The following is a 7,360-nucleotide window of genomic DNA, read 5'->3' as shown; positions in this document are numbered from 1 at the left end:
GGGTCAGGATCAAGAGTGCATTTTAAGTGCTTTTTTCCCCTCAGGAATCATTCTGGGAAAGGCAGATGAGAGAGAGGAGAAAAACTAGACTGAGCCTCAACAGGGCATTTGTAAGTGCTCCTTTTTCCCTTTGCTTTTAAATTTCAGATTTAACTTGCTTCATACAGAGGGAGAAGAGACAGAGGCTGTGGAATTCACAGGAAACCACTCAGGAGTGCTCTTTGACATTTCTGCCTTTTCCCTTGTCATTGAAAGAGATACAAGGAATTGGTGTGAGACTGAAAGAAAAAGCCCAGACTTATGAAAGTACTGTATGTGTAGTCCCTGAGCAGATTCCAGGCCAAATCCTGACATCATCACCAAAATAAATTTTATTTTTCCACACCAGCTACTCCCAAGAATTTAAATAGGGATGTACTGTGTCCCTAAGAATAACAAAATCAAGCTACCTGGCAAGTCCACAATATTTATGTGTGTCTGTAGACCTTCTCCACATTGGTCAGCTTGTCAAAGGGGTAGAAATGCCACATAATAAAAGGTTTTTCATTGAGAGAAGAGACATTGGAGAACTTAAATCTGAAGACTCTAGACAATATTTAGACTTCTATTAATGTTGTCTGAATGGAAGTAGTTTTTAAAAGCCCCAGGAAAAAATATATTAATTTCACTGAAACAAAAAATAATTCTTTTCAAATAGGATGGAATTTTATCCTCAGGGAGGTATGTCACAAATCTCCCATTCCTCTGATAAAATCAAACTTTCATTTGTGATTTTTCTGCAGAGCTCCTCAAGCTACAGCACAGAACAAGAGACACAAAGAAGACAAAAGAAAAAAAATTTCATGAACTTTTTATTCTGAAGCATGCTTTCAAACAAGGAGATCATATTCGTTGGTGCCAAGGGTGATATAATGTTCATAATGATCACCACCACAAATTATTCCTTAAATCAAAATGTGCTCTCATTTTCATCTGAGTAGCTGCTTCCTCCTTCAGTTCCAACAAGCCCTCTTTTCCCAGCAATAGCAAATAGACTAATGGAAATGTGTTTTTTCCTTAAGTAACTTTCCTTATTTATATCTTTAGACCACCATGGCTAAAACCATGTCATCACAGTATGACTCCTAATAGATGCACCACCAAAATCATGTGATCATGTTTGATTTTGTGACCACTAAATAGATATTTGGACAACTCTGTCTACTTGGTGCAGCTTAACCACATCTTAAAGATAGTGCGAGTGAACTTGAAATTTCTTCTCACTGTAATTTGATTTAAAGTCCTTGTTATTTGCATGTCCAATGTTTTCAATACTCATAAAATTGACTTTACTTTCCAGTGTGAGCAAAAAGTTTTAATTGTTTTCTAAACCTTTCATTTTTTTTCCAAGGAGGAATTTTTAAAAGTGAAAAAACCTGAAAAGCAAGACCATAGTCCATGTCTTTATAAGGTGAGCAGGTAGAGCATGAAGGGTGCACCATCTACCCAAAGTACTCCAAGCATATTAAAGGTAAACAAAATTCAAAACAGATCACCATATTGTTTTTTCAGGGGGCTTCAAAACTATGGTTTTTCAGAAGGATTCTTTAATGTGTTTGAGTTGCCCTTTCATTGATGACTTCTGGGAACCAAAGCAGCGATCTACCCAACATGTCTCAAAGCAACCTCAATGGTCCTATAAGCTACATCCTTACATACCTGCCCATGGAGCACTGCTGAAGTCCCTCAAAGGTGATTTCCAGTCTGGAAGATATTGATAGAGGCATTCTCTGTAACAAGAGAATTCTACTTGGTGAAGTCAAAACAGCCCCTGAAATTGCGTTAACTTCAGCAGAGGTTTATTTGAAGGCAGCAAGAGGAAGAAATTTCATTTTTCAGTATCCTTAGAAGGAAACAGTTCTTGCTTTCATCGTAGGGATGAAACATATGAATGATCCTGCATCCCAATGCCTTTCCTGCATAACTGAGAAGGAGTGAATAATCTGAATGTTTAGTTTTTTGTCCAAATAAAGCATTTCAATTGAAAGTAAAAGAATTATTTTGTTTACACCAAAAATGTTGACATTTTCAAGTCCTGTTTGTAATCCACATGAAGACAAATGTCAAAATTGCCCAATGTCCTGTGAAATGGAACTTCTGCCCCCTTTGTCCTTTGCTTGAAGCAATAAGATATTAAGTGTGAGAGGATGAATTGGTGTTCATGTCCGTTCAGTCCCAGCTATCTACATTCAAGAAAAGTCTCAGTTACTTCCAGTCATGATGACAACCTATGATTGGTTCCAGCTGCAGTGTTGACATCTGTCTACTGCAAACTGAAGAGACTGTCAGTTCACCCATTAGCAGCAATTCAGCTGGGTTTGAGTTCAGCATGGCAACTTTAAACCAAAACCAGTGTTTCAAAACCAGTTACAAAAGCACATACACTCTATTCTCCTTAAGGTGCCATTACAGTGAAGGACTGTCCTCGCTATTTTGGAATGAAGCTTGGACTTCAGATCTTTCCTGAAATTAGGCAATTTCAAAGTTTCTTTCCTCTATTTCTTTTCAAATGGAAAATGTCTGCGCTTAAATCTCATTAGCTTTCAATCTTTTTACCCTACTTTTAGCTCTTACAGAATTTGAAAGTAGAAAGGAATACAAACTACTTACCTTGGATTCACTTGGATTTTTCTTGACTTTCGCACCTTTTAAAAATAACTTTGGACTTAGGATATTTTTGGCAAGGCTTCTGAGGACCTGTCTGCCAGAAAAGAAAACAAAATTACTGATCTGGTGAGAAGCAGATGGATTATAAAAGGTACCTGGCACGGAATAGATGTGAAAATGAAGAGCAGAGAATGAATCTCTGGTTGCAGTCTTTCAGGAAAGTGTTCCATTGACCATGAGGATTACCAGAAAAAGAGTCCTCCATTTCTTACACATGCAGTAAATATTAACAGTTTCAGGAAATCAGGGATGGCTTTTGCCTGTGGAAGTGCATGCATGGTTTCATACTACAGCACAATGAAGTTTCTGCCCTCTCCTGGTTGGAGAAAAATATTTTTCCCAGTTCTTCCATGCCTCCTGGTTCTCGTGGCATCTCCAAGGCTGAACTTACAGCACTGGCACACTCCCTGATCCCTCACATCACCTTCCTGCTGGGTAGCCCCTGAATTAGGGTGGGAGTAAGTCTGCTACAAAACAACACTCAGGAGTAGCGAAGGGAACACAAATGCCACCAACAGAGTGGATGGACACATATGGACCAAGCCACACAGTGCCCCAAATGTGAGCTCATGCTCTCACATCACCTGTGGGAACACTACAGGCAGAGACCACGAGACAGAACCTCTGTGCTCCTTCCTATGTGGACTCACCTTTGGAAAATGGCTGAGATAATATAGCCCAGTGAGCAACTTCTTTCCACAGAAATAAGCACAGCACTATATTCCTGACAGATGATTTAAGGAAAGCTCATCAACCTACAAAAATGGTAATTCAGCTTTCACTTTGAAGAACTGTGTCTGCATATCCCTATTAAAATTCATCATTGTCTTGGATTTTTCTAGAAGAATTCATTTATTGTTCAATAAATTTGATAGTATACTTAGCTAAAAATCTGTGAAAGCATTCAAGAATGCCTTCTCTTCCTTATTTTCTAGCCAATGCCCTGCTTTGACTCTGTCAACACGCCACACTGTTCTTGTGAGAACTTGCATTTTCTGTGCATGCTCAGTTAGTATGAACACACTTGTGCCACACCCATGCAACTGGTGCCATGCACAGTTTACGAATGTTTGGCTCCCAGGAGTGGCTTTCAGGGGGACACAGTCATCAGCAGAGATTTTGCTGCAGATTTCAAACCTGATGCTTTTTATAGCCATGCAGCATACGAAAGCCTCCGGTCCTGAGCTCAGAACTAGGGCTCCTGGAGGGCCAGGACCGAGGCTGTAGGACTCAAGCTTTAAATTAAGACATTTTGATGGGTGGACACAAGACATTTTAAGACACTCTTCTGAATCTGAGCTGTCTTAGCTCTGTTGGAAAGTAACCTGAAGGTAGTTACTAAAAATTTTCTTCTTGAGCTCTGCTTGGGATCTGAAATTTTCTGATCTGATCTAAAATGTAGCGATCATAAATCAGGTCTAGCTTCACTCTTTATGTGGCTATTGTAACAGATGAGTACTGCATACAAATAGAACCTCCTACACCATAAAGATATCTACTATAAATGTAATTCTAATATTCTATTTTTGGCTGTCAGGATCCTGATTCTGGTCTTATGTGCACTGGTTTTATACCGGTGTGGTTTCATTTACATCAATGGACTTAGTCACTGGTATTGGATGTATGTGGGCACACTTCATTGAAACATGGCACAGAGTAGCAGGAATAATTGAAAAATTCCTTAGGCATTGAATACCAGTGCCAACAGAGTCACACTTTCCCTTTGCAAGGTGCCTATGGCCATTTTACAGCGAGCCAGAGCCGAGGCAGGAAAGAGCAGCACTGAGTGGAGAGAAGATGCTGAAACATTAAAGGCAGAAGCATGAGGTCGTTGCAAGGCATGAACAGAGCTGCTTTACTGTACAGGAGAGTCAGGAGAGCAGAGCACTGACATGGACACATGTGGCATTAAACCAATCCTCAGTACTGGGCTGACCCTCTGGGAGCATATGACCCACCTCTGAGGGACATTTCCTCCCTAAACAAGAGAGAATTCGGGGAAATTACTTCACCACAGAGGGACTTTTGCTTTTCTGTCTTTCCCCCAGTTTTGCCTAACACCAGGAGCTGTGCAAAATACAATGCCATTATAGTGGCTAGAGGCTATGAGGGTATAGGAGAGGATAAGTCATACTTGCCTTCTACCAGTTTTACTCCACTGTAACACAATCAATGTCCACCTAGGCAGACTCAGAAAGCCATGAATTACCTTTTACTTAAGACTTACTTTAGCCATTTTAAGCTCCTGTCAACCTTTTAGAACTAGGTTGGTTTTTTAGTTTTTTGGGTTTTTTTTAACAAAGCAGAGTAATTCATGACTTGGATGTGAGATGGAGTGAAACAATGAGTTGTTCTTGCTTGATGGGTGTCACCAGAGCATCATGCACTGTGCTAATTTCTCAGCTTGTGAATAGACATATTTAGACTGACAGTTGAAAGTGGGCTGTAGATTCCACTTAAAACATGTTTTTCGTGCTGAGTAATAAGGGCTAAACACAAACCAATTCTGGCAGTTAAACTACGCACTTAAACCTTTCATAGTGTTGTCAAACACTGTAATCCTTCAAAAATCTGAGTTTGAATAGCCTCAATATTTTATTTAACGAATTTTAAATCCTATAATTACCATAATTAAGACACTCCTTTTGGATCATGTCAGTGTGCTGCTCAAAGAGAGAGAGAGAAAGCTGTAGGCAATTTTCACTAAAGATTTTCCTGAATGCAAATGATACATGGAGCTCATTTTGAATTCTTTATGATGTCATTTGGGGGAACATTTTTTTGAATTGGTGTGGAAAGTCTATAACACCACCCGAGGAAAAGCTTAGATGGAAAGGGCCTTATTATCTCCAAAAATGGCTCTTCCTGTGCTGGCTGTGCACGCAATATGGATGTTTTATTTAGCTGAGGAAGTCATGATGCAGTGGACAGGCTGCCCTGGCCTAGGCAACACCTCCATCCCAAAAGAACCTCCATCCACATTCTCATTTCCCTTACCCTCATTTCTTTGGGCCTTGGATTCCAGGGCATCATGCCTACTGTATAAGGGCACCTGGGGATGTGGGGTAGGTTGGGAGAGGATTCTCCTGCCACCCCAAACAGAATCCCTTTCCACTCCCCTCCATTTCTAAGGTGCCACTTTTTCTGCCTGCTGGTGAGAGTCCCTAACACTTCTTAGCCCTTCTCCTTCACCTCCCAGCTCCACCAGCAGCTGAGCAGATTATTGACCTGATCACACCCCACAGAGCTGTTCTCCCTGATGCCACCTGAGAGCAGCACCAGGCCCTGCAGCCTGAGAACTGGAATCCTGAATGCTTTTGTGGTACTCCCTCTGGGTGGCCACATCTTTCTGCTGCACGCAGAGGAAGCAACTTTTCTCCAAGTGGACACCATACCTACACTTTCTCAGTGAGGGCAGCGACCACCAGCTGTGGAGAGCTTCATAGGAGCAGGTATGACCATATCAACAGGTAGAAAATTAGGAATATTTGTGGCTCAGTGGCTATGGACACTTAGTATTTAGCAGTTTAAAAGGTCTTACAGCAAACAAATCAATATCTCTGAGAGAAAAACCTGCTTCATGCCCAAACCTGCAATTCCCAGCCTCATCAAGGGCATCTCCAAGGAAAGCACATGCAGCATGATGCCCATTTGTACTACACCCTGTATGTAAATTAACACCAATCAAAAAACAATAGTTATTGGCTGATTTAATTTAAATGGCTGCAAGCTATGAAACAGGAATTTATACAAGAAGAAAAGGCTTTTTTCTTTTCTAGGCACAATAGGAAATAAAGGATGATTTTATTTTATGAGGAAGGTTGCAATCAAAATTAATACTTGAAGGTACCAGAGAAAAATTTCTTTAGCAGCATGTGGTATTGAAACTTTAAACTGGTATTCCTTCATCTGTATTCTGCAGGTGAGATGAGTTGTGATTTCAACCAGCTTGTTGTTTCCAAATTAAGCATAAAATTATTTAACACTTTTTTTTCTACAACAAAGATTTGTAGTGAAGCCTGAATAAGTGGCCAAATTTCATGGGTCTTCAATGCCCATCTAAGTCTTAAAGTACAGGTAAAGCTTTATACCCTAAATATATATACTCAGCTCCTAACTGTTGAATTGCACTTTTTATTTTGATTTAAAATTATAAACAACATAGAAATTAAAAACGTTAAGTGAACATTTCTGTTGATAAATACCCTTTTCATAGAATCCTAGAATGTTTTGGGTTGGAAGGGTCCTTGAAGATAATCTAGTTCCAACCTCCATGCCATGGGCAGGGACACCTTCTACAGACCAAGTTGCTCAAAGCCCTGTCCAAACTGACCTTGAAGACTTCCAGGCCTGCCTTATCCACAGCTTCTTCTCTGGACAGCCTGTTCCAATGTCTCATGAGTCTCTTAACCCAGTTTCTGTAACCAGTTTGGCTCCTTTCCTATGTGAAACCAAATTCAATCAAAGAAAAAGACAATCAAGGTTATCATTGATGAAAACCAGTAGTCTCACTGATTTAAGTGAAGTTCAGCTGAGTTTTAACCAAATACACCTCTGTCATGAAAAGGATGAAAGATGTTTTCATTTATCCCAAAGTAGGATTTTAAAAACACTGAACCATTTTGTTCACCTTTATTTTCTTCCAGAAAATTTA

General features: G+C 40.0%; 1 long non-coding RNA gene across 1 annotated transcript; it reads right to left on the bottom strand.

Moving 5' to 3' along the window:
• Window positions 1-1,431: 1,431 nt before the first annotated feature.
• LOC119700550 lies at window positions 1,432-7,146 on the bottom strand. The gene is made up of 3 exons (XR_005256803.1): window positions 7,040-7,146; window positions 2,650-2,740; window positions 1,432-1,769 (listed from the first exon to the last, which is right to left on the bottom strand). It is a non-coding gene; the product is annotated as an uncharacterized LOC119700550 (long non-coding RNA).
• Between the last annotated feature and the right edge of the window lie 214 nt (window positions 7,147-7,360).

The sequence above is a fragment of the Motacilla alba genome, chromosome 4 (assembly GCF_015832195.1).
Source record: "Motacilla alba alba isolate MOTALB_02 chromosome 4, Motacilla_alba_V1.0_pri, whole genome shotgun sequence".
Classification (NCBI taxonomy): domain Eukaryota; kingdom Metazoa; phylum Chordata; class Aves; order Passeriformes; family Motacillidae; genus Motacilla; species Motacilla alba.
This window is presented reverse-complemented; position numbering and strand designations above follow the sequence as displayed.